The sequence below is a fragment of the Falco punctatus genome (genome assembly GCF_963210335.1).
Source record: "Falco punctatus genome assembly, chromosome: 6".
In the NCBI taxonomy this organism is placed as follows: domain Eukaryota; kingdom Metazoa; phylum Chordata; class Aves; order Falconiformes; family Falconidae; genus Falco; species Falco punctatus.
Genome location: NC_137585.1, coordinates 81,575,122 through 81,593,369, shown reverse-complemented (window position 1 = coordinate 81,593,369; position 18,248 = coordinate 81,575,122). Strand labels below are relative to the sequence as shown.

At 36.9% G+C, this 18,248-nt stretch overlaps 1 protein-coding gene and 1 long non-coding RNA gene across 2 annotated transcripts in view; one reads left to right on the top strand and one right to left on the bottom strand.

Annotated features, from left to right (window-relative positions):
* Nucleotides 1-18,248, bottom strand: part of KCND2 (potassium voltage-gated channel subfamily D member 2) — a 290,804-nt gene that overhangs the window by 227,717 nt on the left and 44,839 nt on the right. The window lies entirely within an intron of this gene.
* The window catches only part of LOC308066549, a 50,120-nt gene that overhangs the window by 14,020 nt on the left and 17,852 nt on the right, over nt 1-18,248 (top strand). Inside the window, exon 1 of the long non-coding RNA XR_013929192.1 lies at nt 1-18,248. This exon is cut by the window's left edge and continues 14,020 nt beyond it; it is cut by the window's right edge and continues 15,664 nt beyond it. This is a non-coding gene — a long non-coding RNA (uncharacterized lncRNA).

Below are 18,248 nucleotides of genomic sequence, written 5' to 3'. Positions count from 1 at the left end.
CTGGAACCTTCTGCAGATATATATACTGGGTTTGCTCTGGCTTTCATTGCATGGGTTCCTTACATCCAGAACCAAGTTACCTGAAAGCAGAAATCAGCCCAGAACACCCAGCTGTGTTACTTATCAGTGCAGTTACCTTACATATGGAAAAATGGGTTTTCAGGTCCTTGACATTCAAGGAGGCCATTTGTTGGATCTCTCCTACATCATGCGATTACATCAGAGAAGGAGATTCTACAGCCCTGCAGCCAGAGTGTTGATGTCAGAGACACAGGTAGAAGCCTCTGCTCTCTCTAAGACCTGGAGTCATGACAATACATTCCAGGTTCCCCTTGAGCACTTCTGCTGCTAGGCTATGGTATGGAAGGAGATGTGGCAGCAGATGATGATATAAATAATGGTGATCAGCCCCTTCAGATGCCACTTTCTGTATTGTATAACTAATTACTTAGAATCACTGTTTTCACTAAGGTGCCTGGGATCTACATAACAAAAATGGTTTTGAAGTATGAACTCTAACCTAAAGAAACAAAGATCCTGAATTGTTTCTAGTTCCAGCCTCTCTCCCTTCCCAGTCACTACCCTTCAAAGCATCATGGAGAGCTTTTTTGATGGTAAAAAACATATCTCATATTTTTAATTCTCTCTAGGATATACCTGAGATTTCTATATACAGAAAATCCACATCAATACTTAGAATTAAGCTTTTCAATTGACAACAAAATTGGGCACAAAAAAATTTAGAGTTTTTTATAATTTTCTTGCAACTTGGGATAACAGGATTCTTTTCACATGAAGTATTTGTTTGCCAAATCACAGCCATTGTACAAGATAAGAATAACTGACTTGTCTAAAGTTAACTGTCTTGTGAAAGAGTAATGAATCAAACTGTAAGCTCTGATCACACAGGACATAATCTTTCCCACCAGAGCAGTCTTTCTTTTCTAATCACACTTTTCAAAATTATTGTTCTTCAGCAACACTCCTTCCACTATGAAAGCTGCCAAGGATACAAAATAATGTAAATTCAAGATAGCACATTGTGATAGTAACAGAGCAGCTTTTTTTCTCGGAATAGTTGGCAAGATAAACACATGCATGTGTACATATATATATATGGAAGGAGTGTGACAGGTGTTTATGTACACGTTTATACATTTATACATACACACATGCAAAGACACTACATTTAAGGAAGAAAAAAAATGAGCACTACTGTTCTTAGATCCTACCAAGTGTCCCAGGCTTGCTTCCTTTCAACCGTAAATGCTTTCGTATCTGCTTCTGCTGATCAACAAACCATCAGTATCTTTTCTGGTTTAGATGTTACCAGCATGAAACTTTGAGAAGGCATCCAGAGCTGGGTATCGTTTCAGAAATCCACAATGTGTAATTAGTGACGTCAATCATATTATTAAAACGTAACTGCAGAAAGCACTTCAATAATAAAAGACTAGGATGAATATTAGAGGTGTTTTTCAGTATCATAAGCACAGTGAAAACAATTTATGTAGCAATCTTTTTTTTTTTTTTTTGAGCCTGATTGATACAGTTTTAAGAATTTTGTTTGTTTACATATGAAAATCATCTTACCCATAGCTTTCAAATATAGTTTTATATCTCAGAAAATTCAGCTGGCTTAAAGGATTGTTAAATTATAAAAAAAGCTTGACCATATTATCTGCTTTGATTTTCATCTCTCTTTACTGGGAATCTGTCATATAGAGAAAAGGGCAATGAAGCTGGGGAAGGGTCTGGAGCACAAGTCTTATGAGGAGCAGCTGAGGGAACTGGGGTGGTTTAGTCTGGAGAAAAGAAGCCTCAGGGGGATCTTATTGTTCTCTGCAGCTGCCTGACAGGAGGCTGCAGGCAGGTGGGGGTCGGTCTCTTCTACCAGATAACAAGCAACAGGGCAAGAGGAAATGGCCTCAGGTTATGCCAGGGGTGGTGTACATGGGATATTAGGAAAAGTTTCTTCACTGAAAGGGTGTTGAAGCATTCGAACAGGCTGCCCAGGGAGGTGGTGGAATCACCATCCCTAGAGGCGTTTAAAAAATGGGTAGATGTGGTGCTTATGGACATGGTTTAGTGGTGGACTTGGCAGCTGGGTTAACATTTGGACTTGATGATCTCAAAGGTCTTTTCCAACCTAAATGATTCTACGATTCCAGGAAAATCATTCTGCAAACTGTGTACTTACTAAAACTGCAGAAAGCTAACAACCCAATCCTAAGCACACACCCAGAGACCTTCATGGCAACTGAGGACGGACACAGAAATAAATAAATAAAGGAATGCAAGGAGATAAAATACTGAGACAGGATGACTCATTTTGTATCAGTCAGTGCCAGCTCTGCATTTGCATTGTGGAAGGTCAATTATCTCACAGTGAAATATAGCTGAAACTATGAACTCAGTAGCTCTGGGCACTTAACACTGTTTAGATCTGTACTTTAACACTTAATTTAATATTTTTCCTGAAGGGAAATGATTAATAATTGCATTCAGTGAAGCATACACTTTAAAAGATTGACCCACATGAGCTGTTGTTTTTTTTTAGGATCAGAAAAAAGTAGCTGTTTCCCCAGACACCATCCACTTATGTGACATTTTTTATGCTTCACAAAGCTGCCGAATGTAACGTGCTAAAGGCAAAATTTAAGATAACTAATTAGAAGAGTACTTTGCAATTATGTTTTAGACCATTCAGCAACAAATAAGAGTGAAGTATTGTTTGATGTTGAGTCTGATATTGATGAAAGTTCAGACTTTCCTCCTATTGAATTCAGTGTCAAGTCTCACCTACAGCTTAAGTGGAACCAGGGAGCAGGCAGGAAATGTCTCTTTAATTCTTCAGTTTGCGTACTCAAACATACACTAATTGCTTTGAAAGAATTTACTCCATATATGAAAGTATTTTTGACCTCAGCAATACCTTGCCAGACCTGAGATATATCCCATGTACATTTTGAGAAACAAGAAAATGTAAGCAATGTGAGACCGAGACAAATAATAGCATGAGGTAAGAATGCTTGATTCACTATCTTAGTATCAATTCAGAAAGAGTCGAGAATAAATTTTCGAAGGGCTTTTAAGAGCTACAGCACAAATCAAGTATGGTGAAATCTATTTACAGTCCAAACATTAATGTTAGACAAATAAAATAGTAAATTTTCTGCTCCTCAAGACTCTTTTGATACTAAAACCTCAATTATAATAATTAACATTCCACATTTTCAGAGTACATTGCAAACGATAAATAATTTTGGCAATGAAGTAGATAGGCAATATTATTCATATTTTATTATGTTATATATCAGAAACTTGGAACAAACTGATTTAGAAATGGATTGTCAAAGTTTTTTGGCATATGAAGCTGGGGATTGGAAACAAGAGGATTTTAAAAGTTTAAAGATGTTTAAGTCCTATAGATTAAAAAGCCAAGAAGAAGCCATGCCCTTATTTGGGTCTTCAAACCAGCATTCTAGTTAATGAACTTGTCCAGAGAAAATGCTGCATGCTGACTGGACAGAGAACGGTGCACAAAATGGACAGAGAGATCTGTTGGAAACTGTCTTTGAGAATCTAGCTACTTCTGCACAGAACAACACAGCAGTCGCTCTGTCATCAAAATGGTCAAGAAAAATTTTGTCACATTTCCATTGTATTTCAAACATGTATCTCATATCCTGCCAAGGATGCTCACAGTTATGTCCGTTGTGTTTGTACATATGTTTGTGGATACAATGCATTAGGAAGCACACCAATAGCTTAGCCACCAGTCTCAAAAATCTCCAAAGAGCCATTTCTTGGCAATAATCGTTGGTTCATGTCTGCAATAGCTAATCTTAACACTGTGTTAGGTGCAGGAGGTTCTCTGCTCCATGCCAATGCTTTGAGAATACAATGAAAAGAATAGGCTTTTCAATCTACTATAAAAGCAAATATTGTTAAGCAAATGCCCTTTATGTTTATCTTGAAAAATATTCCCACTCTCAGATTTATAGAGAGGCATATGATGTAATTATTAACATGTGATGTCCTCTGTAATCTGAGTAGCATGAATATGCAATATAACTGAAAAGCCCTTCCATCATTACAGTGGTGAACTAAAAACTGAAACTTGCAGCTGGGCATTCAATAGTAACAGATTTTTAAATAGAAGGTGAAGGTTATGGTCAATCAATTAAATATAATTTAAAACCCCCACTATTTATTTTACTGCTACTGAATGAAATGTGATGTGTGCAGACAGATGTTGCACAGCATACTGCATGTCATTTCACACATTCTCTGCAGTAAATTAAGCTTCATAATTTGAACTATTTACAATGGAAATGAAATTTCAAAAATTGCTCAAGAAACACAGTTTACATTTCCAGTGTATAATTTTCACCAGGGTTAATGACACAGTCCTTTCACACAGTATTCTTTCAGTTCCTTAAAATAAAGCCTAATTCTCTGGCACGTTTGAAACGAGACCAGCACTTTACAGTTTTGGACTTAATGGTCTAGCTTATCTCATCGACTTCTCTCCCTCTGCACCAACCAGGTGGCACAGAGAAGTGAAAAAACATCTCACCAGCAGGTGATACTCTTAGTGTGACAGATTCCCTGGCAGTCAGAGCTGGTAAAGCTGTTTCCTATCCCCTCTCTCCTACATCTTCCTACATTCCCTGGGCTGAAGAAAACAGCAGATGAGCCAGAAGGATCAAGTTCACTCTTTTCCACACACCCTGCTTTACTCAGCAAGTAAATGGTCCCATTTACCAGCAAATAGGGATCAATGTCTCTCACTGTCAACGCATACATATTTATTTTACACAGTTCAGAATTTGAAGAAACTTCAATGGGACTTTAAAAATCTTGTAAAGAGGTGCTTACCTCACATCATGATACGCTAATCAATGAGATGGCTTTTGTTAGCATTCTCATGCCTGAGGGTAACAGCAGACACCAAGACAACTATTTCCAGCACCATTAATTCTCATGAATATTTTTACAGAGATCCTGCAAGGATGCTTCTTGGCTTTGTCCATCATGGCTATTTCTGATTCAGTGCTCCAGCTAAACAGTGCCAAAACTATTCAAAACGTGTGCCAAAGGGGTTTCCGCTGCTCTGTAAGTATAACAACTTCTGAACTGAACTGTCAGTGCCCTTACCCTGGTTATATCCCAAGTTTCAGTCCTCTGCTGGATTTTTTTTTTTTTTGTATTAACAATTAACTGTTTCTATGACCGGTCTTTTTATTGAAATCACTGTAATTTCTTTTGAATGTGTACAGACCATTAGATTACAGCAAAGTGGTGCGTGATGCTTCTCTGAAGACCTTAATTTGCTTCAGTCGGGAAACAAAAGGATATATAAATCAAAATACCTTACAGAACTCCAAATCATAATTCTTACCAAATGTGATCTCCCACTAACTCACTTTAGTAAAATTGAATAGAACACTGACTTTCTCTTCCATGGTGCTGCCAGCCAGAACAATGTATTTACTAAATAAAAGGATAAGTCCTAGATGAGTAAAGTCTTAAGTCCATAATTGTCGCAGCACTCTCCAAACTATCAGGCTGCAACAAGGTCTTTTACCATCTCATACCAGCATACACCTCACGCTAGTCCCTCTGCTGCTTTCTCCTTGTCTCATCCAGGGTGTGTGTTCCCTCTTTTCTCTCCACTTCTTCCTCTCCCCGCTTCCTCCTCTCTCTTCCTCAGCTGCCCTCTCTTCATTGACTCTCAACCACTTCACTTAAACAGTCACACCTTCACCTTGTCTACATCAACCAACCTGCCACCCCTGAAGCCAACCCACACTATATATTACCAATCATTAACCCAGCTTCCTTCCTCTACGATTCCTCCTTTTTTTTAAAAAAAAAAAAAAATCATACCTTATGTTTTTAACAATTATTACAACCTTCCTACAAATAAATTTTTCATACAATTCTCAATAACTCCTCTACACATAATAAGAGAATTTCTGTTAAAATCATGACCTATCAAAGGTTTATTCCTGAAAGAATTCTACTGGCAGAACTCCTTAAAGTCAACACAGAAAATAACCAATTGGTCTGGCCTTAAATACAGCTTTTACAGCCATTTTACCCTCCTTTTGACAAGCTTGTCAAACAACATTTCATCCTATCTATCTTCTTTAAGAGGTACAATATTGATCCTTCCCAGTGTGCCAATTAATCTTTCAAAAAGTTTTAGAGGGAAAATGCAGTTATATTTATCTCTAAATCAATATTCAGTTTTCTAGTTACAGTAATCAGTTTTGTTTCAGTTCATGCAATTTTGGATGGTTCAAACTTACACAGAAAAGAATTTTGGGCTACAAATAGAGAATTAAGTGCTTATCTGATATGTACAGAGGAACATGAACATAATGTGTTTTGTAACAGGAGGACAGATTAAGACATTAAGACCAAATAAAACATAAGGAACAGCTTGTTATCTGTAACCAAAATAAATTCTTGTAGATTTCAAGTGGTACTGAACACAATAAATTTTATTAGTATATAAATGTAACATCCACTAGAAACCATAGTATTTTCAAGACAGAATAATTTTGTTATTTTTAAGGTGTTCTCAGAAGCCATGCATTTGTAAATTTGCCAAAATTTTATATTCAAAGTATAAGGATGTATTTTTTAAAAGCAGTAAATACAGTGAGTTACTGATCATGACCTGTATGAGTTGACATTTTACAACAGAATCCTAAAATTTCTTATCAAGTTTATTAAGTTCTCTTGTCTTATGTAAAGATATGTTGTCAACTTTCATAGCACTTGATTCTCATCATGGACATGAACTGAAACTTAGGCTAACACCTGAAAGCTGAGTCTTTCCCATGTTGTCAAATGTTGCTTGTTGTGCAAATAAGGCCTGTCAGAAACCTTTCATTACATTTTTAGGCTTTTCAGTCTCCTAAGTTCTCTCCTCTCAATAATATTGGGCAGAAGGAATCTTTCAGCTGTCTACTTGAATGACTCTTCTGGTGCCCAATGGCACACATATCATGACAGGTTTCTAGCTTTATTCTCAGCACAGTTTCCACACATTTCCATCTTCTCTTTGGATATCTTTACATGAAAAAAAGTTGCTGAACACCAGTTTTATTAACAATTTTTACATATTGATTCAATGCAATACCTAGTGTTTTTCAAAGGTGTTTGCTTTTGGAAGAAATGAGACTTAAGTCTATACCTTTGATGGATTTACATCCTTCACATCCATATGTTAAAACAAAAATAACTCCGAGCTGTAAATTTCAGAATTCGGTCTTTAAATGGTAGATTTTCAGAAGCCTAATTTTGTTTAAGATGATGGATTTAAGTACCATATTTTCAGTTGACATTCTTTTCCTTCCAAAACACCCCTACTGGTTTGAATGCTGCTGCCAAAATATGCAGGCCGCTTCACTGCTTGCATTCCTCTGACTTCTGAAGCAGCACGGGTTGCAAACTGACATAGCTCTGACTAGATGCTCTGAGCTACTTGTTACTTCCACCTTCTTGGGATGTCAGATTGGATTTTCTGATGTGGTTAAGGAAAGAAGCCCTTTGCTCCCCTTTAGCCACCCTTCCACCCCCTGAAGGTGGTGGGCACTGAGGACTTGTACAAATTCCAAGGGGGTTCTCTCTCCCCTCAGCTTCTGTGGGGAGATCCCTATGTTCAAACCAATGCTCAAGTGACCTGGCATGAGACTCAGTGTAGAAGGGGCAGAAGGAGGAGGAAGGCCTCCTTTCTCTACCGTGTTCCACCCTGATGCAAAATGAGGTGGCCCAGATGTGCACTCTCTTCCTCACAGTACACAGAGGTACACCCAGTCTGCCCACTTACCTACTGGTTCCTTGAGAAGAGCGCTAACATTATCCATAACTAGACCCGCTAGTGGGCTCTGAAATGAACTTTGTGATGCCTCTCTTGTACCCAGGTACTTTATTTTTTTTTTCTCCCCCCCCCCCCCCCCCCCCCCAATGAAGCCAAGAGCAATGTCAGGTAGAGGAAGACAGAGAACACAGGGGTGTTTGTTGCCAGTAGCAATGGTTATGCTAGAGATGCTACAGGATACCCTCCTACCTGCAACAGGACTCTCCAGGCACAGCCCTGCAGAGACCTCTTTGAACAAGAGAAGTCATCGCCTGCTTTCCAGTCAGGCTTCCCGTGTGGTGGGTGTCTTTCAAACAGCAACACAGCAGAGAAAATATATTTAAACTTCTAACCATAAAGTTTCAAAGAATTGCCAGGAAGTGTCAGGAGCACATGCAGTTTCTGAAGCTGATTTTAGTTTGCTTCTCTTCTTAGCAGGGGGAAAAAGTATGAATTGGTTTCTTACTCTAGTGTCTGTTCAGCTGGTAGAGTGGGAACAGAAGCGATGTGTTTCATGTAGTTTTCTCAACTTCAAGTTTTCAAGGGTGTATCCCTCTGAATTAGCCAAAAATAATCCCACTGAATTGACTTCAAGCCTCAGCATGCTGTCTCATGAACCTCAGTGGTGTGCATACTGCCCTTATTCTGCACAGAGCCTGTGTTGGCACATGTGCTTCTACCGTTGTTTTATGAACCTAGGATAGAATATCAGATCTGGATGTCTTAAATTCTTCCTGGGCTATTTCCTGTAAAGTAAGGAACATAATTTTTTTCATACTTGCACCTTATCACCTTGAAAAGAGAACATACTAGTCATAAAGTTTTATGTTTTATTCTTTCCTTTTTTTTTTTTTTTTTAATTCAGAGATACACTCATTTTTATTCTTGATGTGCAAAATCCTTCAGCTGGTAAAGCCTCGGTAATGCATGACACTACCGGGAAGGTATAATCTATTGAGAATTTGGGATGATATGTGGCAGTTACAGCTTCTTCTCAGGTGTGTAGGGGATTATCGTCTCTCATTTATTTCCATTAGAAAATATTTATGGTTTTACTCAGAGCTTCAGCAGAATGACAGTGCCTGACTGGATACTAATTTATGGAAAGTGCCAAACTGCCCACTCAGAAACTTCCTCCTGTGTGTTTTTCCTAATTCCAGACTTGTGAAGCTCACATTTTGGATTATGTGAATGGACACATAGTTAAATCAGGGAGTTATATCCTGAGGCTGTGCGTGGTGGTAGGAAGCAGCCTGGGCATGTTGCCTAACAATGTTGAGAGGAAGAGGAGGAGTAGAGGAAAGGCAATCTTTGGTGGAATTCATAGGGAAAAAGCTCTATATCATTTGTATTTATCTAGCACTTCTCATCCAAGAACATCAGAGCCTTCAGCCTTTGATGGAAAGAGAAAAAAACTTCAAGACCTTACTGCTACAAACCTTTATCTAAAGCAGAATTTAAGCCCATGAGTGTTAGCAGTAACAGGGCCTAAATTTGCAAATGATCAAAGGCAAGTGATCAAAGCAAATGAACAATATCTCAAACAGGTTGGTATAGCGCCTTCCCACACATCTCTTTAAAGTATTATTAAACAATGTCTTTGCAATCCGGAAGGTATATTTCCCATGGAAAACAGAAACTCTGAGAAAAGCACATTTTGACAAAATATGGCAAAAACCTCTGCCAGGTTTAAGGAACAGCAACAAACAGCTAGTATACTTAAAAATGGAGTCCTAAAAATATGACACGTAAAAGAAGTGTAAGTCAGTAAGGTTTTTCAGAATACTTTAAATTTATTAGCTGAGCTTTTTTATAATCCTAGTGAGGTGGGTAATGAACAGATTTCCTTTTTTCTTATCATTTCTGAAAGTCATAGGCCATAGCCAGTTATGCTTCCCCAGCCTGATTAATACTTTCCTGCAATGAGCAAAATAAGCAGGGCCTGTCTAAATTTGGTACTATAAAGTTGATTTGACATGCTATTGACAATGCAAATAAATGCTGACTTGGCAACAAAACCTGCCCTGACAAAAAAAAAAAACAACAACCAAACACAAAAGAAGACATCTGGCTCTATAACAAGAGGAAGCGGAGAAGAAAAAGTCCTTACAAGTAGTGTTAATTGCATTAAGTATTTAAACAAACAATTTTTCAAAATGTTACACATTTACAAAAGGGTGTCTTGGGTCTACTTATAAGTTAAGAGGAAGATTATTATTTAAGCATAGAAATCTTAATTTAAAAATGCAAAGTAGTAACCTAAATGAAGTGTGTGAAGGGGCTGATTAATGCACACCTTAAGTATATTAGGGGCTCTCTGCATCAACAGCACCCTGTGTACGCATCCAAGGTATATTTTAATCAGAACTATTGCACAGATTGTCATCTTATTTCTTAATCAGAGCCTCCCCTCTCAAGGGTTATGGCTCTTTGCTCATCGTTATTGTCATTAAAGCATGTGCTTTTTAATGCCAAGTAATTAGTAAAAGGTTTCTTGTGTGGTTTCAACTGAGAACTGCATAACCTTTGTAGCAATATAGTTAAAATTTTAGCCTGTTCCAGTCTATACTATGAATGTAAAGTTTCTCTGAAGTCTGTGGCCATAAAATAATACAGATGCTTTAATAACATTGCCTTACAACTTTTGTCAGTCTTGTGAATCTCTTTTAACGTCTGAGCTGGTAGGACAGAGACTTAAATCTCCCAGTGATAAATAAAACAATAGTGCTAAATCCCCATTTCCCTTGACTAGGAGAGTATTCTAATTCTCAACCAGGAGTTTGATTTATGGAGATTAAAAAGATTTCTCATCAGATTTGGGGAAAGTATTAAGGAGAAAGACATTTTTACAGTTGATAACAATAACAGATACACTAGAAAAAGAGTAAAATAACTGTCAGAAATGGTAAACGTATTCATAGGTTTAAAAATAGAACCTGAAGATACATTCTTATTGTTAAATCAATATTAGAATTCTGTTTTAAAGACATTCACTAATACATTGAACATGCTTTTTCTGAACTACTACACTTGCATCTTATGATTCTAATTTTGCAATCTTCCTCTTGCCATGTAAGCTCAGTGGACTCTGCAATGAAAAGATTCATCAACATGATGAGTATGGTAGGGTCAAAGAGCAAATCATGCTAACTAATGAATATTTATTTCAGATATAAATGTAAGCATAAATACATTGATGTATTTATGTGTTTACTTATACACTCACAAGTAAGCAGGGAATAGATACGTGCATGTGCATTCTCCTAATATCAAATTGCTTCAATGTTGTAGATTAAGCAAAGAAGAATGCCTGCTTAAATGCTTATAAAAATTATTTTACTTTTATCTATTTTGTTTTCTAGAAAGGAGAGGATTGAATGTGAACCACTAGCAGAGTCTCAGCATTGCATATGACAATGCAATATATTTAATTTTGTTACAGTATAAAATAATAATTTAAGAATTATAATAATGAAATAATAGATTAAGAACTCCACTAACGAAGTCAGTAACATATTTTAAATGAGAAATATTCTAACCTAGATTATAATTTGTTTATATTAGATATGTACAAACATGCTGTAATGCATTCAAATTTGTTTTCATCTGTTAATGCATTGCATGTGAATCTTGCATGCTACCAGAAGTTCCCTGAAGAAATGGTATAGTAGTTCTTGATTATTCTAAATTCATGCTTTGTGTTTCCAAAAAACTTCACTTTCCAAAACACCAGAGTTTAAAATTGTCTTAATTAAGTATGTTTAAGGATGTCAAATTGCCTGCAGTAAATTGTTTCTTGTACTGGGAAAAAAATCAAAGGATGAATTAATTTAGCTTTAAAAAGATTATTTGTGACAGTGAAGCTACAGGTAGAAGTTTTAAAAGGGAGGGAGGAATCCAGTATATATCCTGAAAGTCACTTATGACAGTTAATAACTAACAAGTATGCGTTCAGAAAGCAAAGATAATAAAACGTAAGTGGACCAAATGATGGGCAGTCAAGTTTTTTGAATTTTCTTGCCTTGTAAATATGGTTTTAGTAACAGGTACAGCATGATGCCTGCAAATGATGTGGTAAGTACAGAACTCTGGATGAACAGTATCTTAATAGAGAGGGGAATAAAATTTCTTACAGCCTTCCTTTATACTAAACCAAGCAAAAATGGTTTATGATGTAATTCTATTTCCATTTTCATTTGGAAGCTGGGTTCTGTATCCATAATTAATTTCTCCATTAATCACTGAATCCTTATCATTCATCATTTATTCTAAGCATATGTAAGTTAGGAGCCTAGCCATTTTACCATCTCACTTCAATCAAAAGAGGGAGAGAAGTACTATTCATCCCAAGCACTTTCTGTTCCTCTGCGCTGACTATGGAAGAAGTGTAAGACAACCACTCTTAGTTTGGACACATCAGTTAAATTTCCAATAGTAGGTGGGATGAACTCAAGCCTGACTCGTTTGGTTTAGGAAATTGTTAAGTTTGTCCCTACCCATGATCAGTGCCAGGAATAGAGAGTTTAGGGGAACAGATTTCCTGCAGCATCTTTCTGAGAGGGACATTTGGCATTAAACAAACAAACAAGTGAAAATAACGCCTCTTACTACTCTTAATAGTAAGAAACCAGGGATATGTGCATACTGTTTCTACTGTTTGCATATAGAATGGAAATCTTTAGTGCATTAGTAGTAAATGTAATTTCTCAAATGTCCCTGAGCTAGAATCAAACAGCATTCTGGGGTTCTACACTGTTAAATTAGGGAAAGAGGTACCATTAAAGCACTGACATATCTAACCACTTGATTTAGAAATATAAAATGAAAGTTAATAGTCTCTCTAAAATTAAAGGCTCTTTCTGCCTTCAGTGTATGCTTATGAGGTTTTGGCTAACTATAAAAAACCAAGACTCATCTGCATCAGAAGTGAAACATCAAATAACGGCACTGAGGTAAATGGAGACACAGTCTAAGTGGCTTATTTGATGAATTTATTAGTGTTTAGAAACCGAAGAGCCAGTGGTCAACTAAAATGCTGGATTTCTCACAGTGTAGGTCTTTTAAAGTTTGTAGATTTTTCTTTCATGAATTATTCATGAATTTATAGAACTGGTGACTGCACTGTGATATGAATTCCAATGATTTGTGTGGCTCAGCTAGTCTTTTCATATAATAAAAAATATTTTTGTCTTTCACCATATTTACCTCTGAACATAATTGCTTTTATCTTTACCATTAATTTAGAAGGCTATTTTATTGGTCTTTCAGCTAGGAGAAAAAAACCCCAATAAACAGGGCAGGGTGGGGGGAGTAATATGGCTTTATTTTTGGGAACTTAACTCTTGTAAGTAGATGCAACTCCTCTTAACTACAGTGACAGCTGCAGCTGTTTACACCTGGGCTGATTTGGGTGATTTAGGCAGGACTAACAGCACTAGCTGACATTAAGTTTCTCTGACATTTCAGATTATGAAGATTTTGTGTTCAATTTCTCATACTCTGCCAACTCAGACATCAGCATTTTTCTACACTCAGAATCTGTTCAGACTTCAGCTTTCAGCTCTGGGCTTAGCTGTGCACCTTCGTGATTTTAACAGCCTGACTTTCTAGTGCCTTGATTTGGGGTTAGGATTCTTGTCATGGATTTCAGTATTGGGCTTCCACTATCCATGTAACTGTGTTGTTTTATAGCATGCATGGATCAAGATAGAGTGTAGTCTAAAATCTGAATTAGTGCAGTGTAACCCTCTTTTACAACGGGTAAAATGACGCAGCATAAATCACATCTTCTAAAGGTTCCTTCAGCTGCACTTGTGATTTGCATTAGCACAGGCGGAGTCAGCAGTTGCAGTCTCCAGGACAAAGAAAATTATAAAATAAAAAGTATCACAAAGGGGTGATGATAAGGTCTGGAGTGTAGTGGTTAGAAAAATAAGCCAGAAAAAGCAAAATGGTTTTGTTAATGAAACACCAATTTGTTGAGTCCAAAGTGTTTCACTAGATATCTCAGATTTGACAAATTTTCACCTGTTCCAAAGCGATACAGTCCTGTGATTTACACGTAAATTTCTGTTAGAAGCTCCCTGGGTCAAGGACTCATGTTTCTACAGTACATGGCCACGGGTAAGACCTACAAAGAAAAGCTAGTGCCTCCAGAGAACATGTCTAAATTCTCAGGACCCTGTCAAATACTAGACTTTCAGGCAAATGTTTTCTGATGAATTGTCATTCCCAGCAGTGACAGATCTGGGGAATGCAGTTCATTCCAAGCATACCCCACTGGATGTTTCTAAGAAAGGTATCTTACACTTCAGAAAACAAAAAAGGTTTGATTTACTTTGGATATGAAGAAATTCACAAAAGTGGGAACGCATCAGACACGACGTCATTTTTCGCACATCAGTTCACGAAAGAATAAAAACATCTATTCAAGATTTGAGACAGTTGTTTTAATCACTTTGGAGTAGCCAGAATATCTACTGCTCTTTATTGAAGTATTTGTTTGTTGACCTTCAGGCTTCTGTCTTTGAAGACTTTATGAAATGTGCAGTTATCATCCATAAATACATTCTATATCATATCATCTTATTGCATAAATGAACAGCTTTCTTTCATCTATAGATAAGTGGGCACGGGAATTTCAAAGATGACACAAAATCTAGATGTGCATTTCAAAACAAACCATGAAAAATAGAATATACCTCCTACTCAAAGCTGCAACAGACATGATAAAATGGGTAAAAAAAGATATTCTTGCACAAAGACACAGATGTTCATGGCTCAGAGAAGAGAACAGACACACATTGAAGCTTATCTACAAACAACAGACAAATGAAAAAATACATTATTCTTCCTCTGAGAAGTATCTGTCATTATTGTTCAGAAATATTTTTAGAGATGTTTTGGACAAATGAAGTGCTTTCATTGATAAGATACTCAAGAGTTTAGACAAAATCACTCATTTACCTGTTCTTTATGAATAGCCTTGTAGAATGAAATTTCTTTCGTGTTTTTCTTAGCCTCAACCAGTCCTGTAACTGCTCAAACTTTAGTACACACAGCAGTCCACACATGAAAACATAAACCTCACTTGTGTATACAAAAAAGGGACAGATTCCTTTATCCACTTGCATAGAAATAGTGTGCTGAACAGCAATTAAAAATATTATTCATAAAAACATGCCTTATTTGCAATGTTTGATGATGTGCAGTAGCACTTCAGTGACTTGCTCCAGAAGCACTGATGTTACCCATACACCTATATGGAAAAGTGATATTTTGTAAGCTTTTCAGAACTAAGTTTTGTTTCTGAGTTGGAGAAAAGGAGTAGCTGAGCCTATTTTGTAAATAAAACATAAGAAAAATGGCACTTCCGATTTCTATTCCATTAAAATTTACACACACACACAAAACATCATTATTATCAAACCCTGTTTTCTCAGGAATGTTTTCCTTCATTTATTTTGGCCAAAATGGGTTCAACTGAGATTATGCATATTATGCAAAGTATTCATGTAAGGAGATATCTGTGGAGTCAGTAACACAAAGTGCTGAGTACCCCTGAAGTCTACTGGAGTCAACAAGTGTTAAGTCTTAAAAAAGAACTGTAAATGTATTATGTATCAGGTTTTTCCAGCAACTAAAAAACACTTTTCTGCAATTCAGGGAATGTAGGGGCAAGGGAGAATCATCTTTAGACCCCGTTAATAATCAATGAGTGTAAAAGATCAAACAGTGCTCTGTATGGTGATGACAGGACTGTTTTTTGTAGTTGAAGTAAAATCTTGAGAAAACCACTGCTAGTCTCTTTTCTCACTCAGTAATATTTACAATTTTCTAGGTTTTTGTAGCAAATTTCTCAAGATGTATTTTTTCTAATTAACAGAGAAACACTTTCGTCTGATGTAAGAATATAAAATAATTTTGTTAACATTCCTATTTTTATAGAACCATAAAATCATTTAGGTTGGAAAAGACCTTAAAGATCATCAAATCCAACTGTTACCTGAACATTGCCAAGTCCACTACAAGGCGGTTAAATACATCCAGGGATGGTGATTCAACCACTTCCCTGGGCAGCCTGTTCCAACTCTTAACAATACCTTTGGTGAAGAAATTTTTCCTAATATCAGGTCTAAACCTCCCCTGGCACAACCATAGGCTGTTTCTTCTTGTCCTGTCTTGTTACTTGGGAGAAGAGACTGACACCCACTGTGCTACAACCTCCTGTCAGGTAGCCATAGAAAGTGGTAAGATCCCCCTGAGCCTCCTTTTCTCCAGGCTAAACAACCCCAGGTCCCTCAACCGCTCCTCATAAGATGTGTGCTCAAGACCCTTCACCAGCTTCATTGCTCTTTTCTGTTTGCTTTACTAAAGATCGAACAGGTTTTTTTGTAGCTAAGATAAATTTGGATTATTTTCTGTTTCAAGAAAGCCACAGTCAATTCAGGAGACCGAACCAAGTGGAACCAAGATTTACACCGGTGTGCAGGTGGTTGAGATGACACTAACCTCCAAGCAACACCACCAGAGCTTTGTATTCAGTTCCCAGTCCTGCCACAAATTCTGCAAACATCAGCAAGCAACTTAATTGTCCTCCCTAAAACGGAAATATTGCACCTTTCCCCCTGCTGTCTACCTCTCCCACTTTGTGTGGTCCCAAACTTTCCAAAGAAGAGGCTGTGAAGTCCTATGGTTCTGAACCAAATTATTAGTGCAGTATGTAATGGGAAAAATTCATACAGGATAGGAAACAACTCGCGTCGAGAACCTGCGGATGAACTATACTTTCACTAAAGTATCATTGCTAATTTACTATACACATTGGTTATTGGTTGTAAGTATACTACTGGTTTTTAGGCTAAGGCCAGGGGGCTGTTGTTTCCTTTTTAGTTGGCTTTGTGGTAAAGGATGGGAGGAATACATTATTATATGTTAATCAGGTTTAATTCTAACCCCACTGAAGCAGAACTCCCACTGACTTCCATGCTGATAAGATTTTATCCAGTCTGAAAATTTCTTCTCTGAATCTTTATGTTTTGATTCAAGTTTCCAAAACAGCTTTGAAAAACGAATGCAAAAACCTTCATATAGAAGAATTCACAGCGGCATAGAAATTGTTTCATCCACTCTGCATATAACAAAAACGTAGCATGAGTATGTACTTATTTTCCAAAGCTGACCAACTAGAATAAAATGCAAATTTCTTGTTAGTTAAAGGAAAGTAATGTGCTATCGTTACTGTCAGTACAGAAATCCCACTACAAACAAGCAACTAATGTCAGGAAATGTCAGTTTCAGAGGGGGTGTCACCATGAAAAATAAGTCTATGACATGCTGAAATACAAGTGGTATTGCTTCCAATCTTGAACTTTGATAGCAGAAATCAAGTTGGTTTAGAGGTATATTTCAGAGGAGACAGAGTGAGTATACCTTAAGATATGAAATTTAAATACATCAATCCTTTAACATAAAATATAGAAGATGCAACCTGATGTCTGAAGATTTATGAATTTTAAGGATTGAACATTTAAGAATAAATACAGCACACATGCTCACTGGTAATTCACAAGTTCATTTCAATTTTCCCGATGTTGGAGTCATTGTACTATGCCAAAGTGTGGCAACCTGGTTCATCTGAAGTAAAACCTAATGAAGAGTTTACTTGTATTCTAAAAAACCAAACCAACCCATTTTGGAAAATCAGACTTGTTTCACTTACTACTTTGTTGTTGGTAACAAGGATACCGCTAGTGCAGTTCCTTTCAGGACCAAAACAATGCCTGGTCATGTCAGTGGGAATATTTCTGGTGTGTTGCAGATTAGACCCTTACGGGGCATTCATTGCAAAGGGCACTGCTCCTTGTCAGACTTTTCATTTAGGAAGTCCCAAACATAATGCTTAAACTGCTGTACACTGCAGGAAAACTTCAGAACAGGCAGATTTATGGGAACTCATGGTGACAGCTAGATAAATTTAGTGAGTTCAGCATGTGGCAAGATTCTTTTATCAAAGCAAGCTTTTATAAGAGAAGGAAATAAAGGTTTTCTGCAAAGAGATACTACTTATCTTTTAAGAATCACATGACAAAAAATGATTCTATAATACCAAACTCCTTCCTACAGAATAGGTATTTAATGTTACTAGGGGAATGATGCCAATAAGCTACATTCAAATAGCCTGTACACATCTTCAGCCATTGTCAATCATTAATAGCATTAACAGGAATTTCATGTTTTAGAATGCTTTATTACTGCAGGCACATAATTTTGGTTTCATGTGTTTTGTTTCATATTTTGCCTTCAGATGGTGAATTTCCTATTTTTTCCTTTTGTAATAAATCATGAAGACTCGTTTAATTTTCTCCAG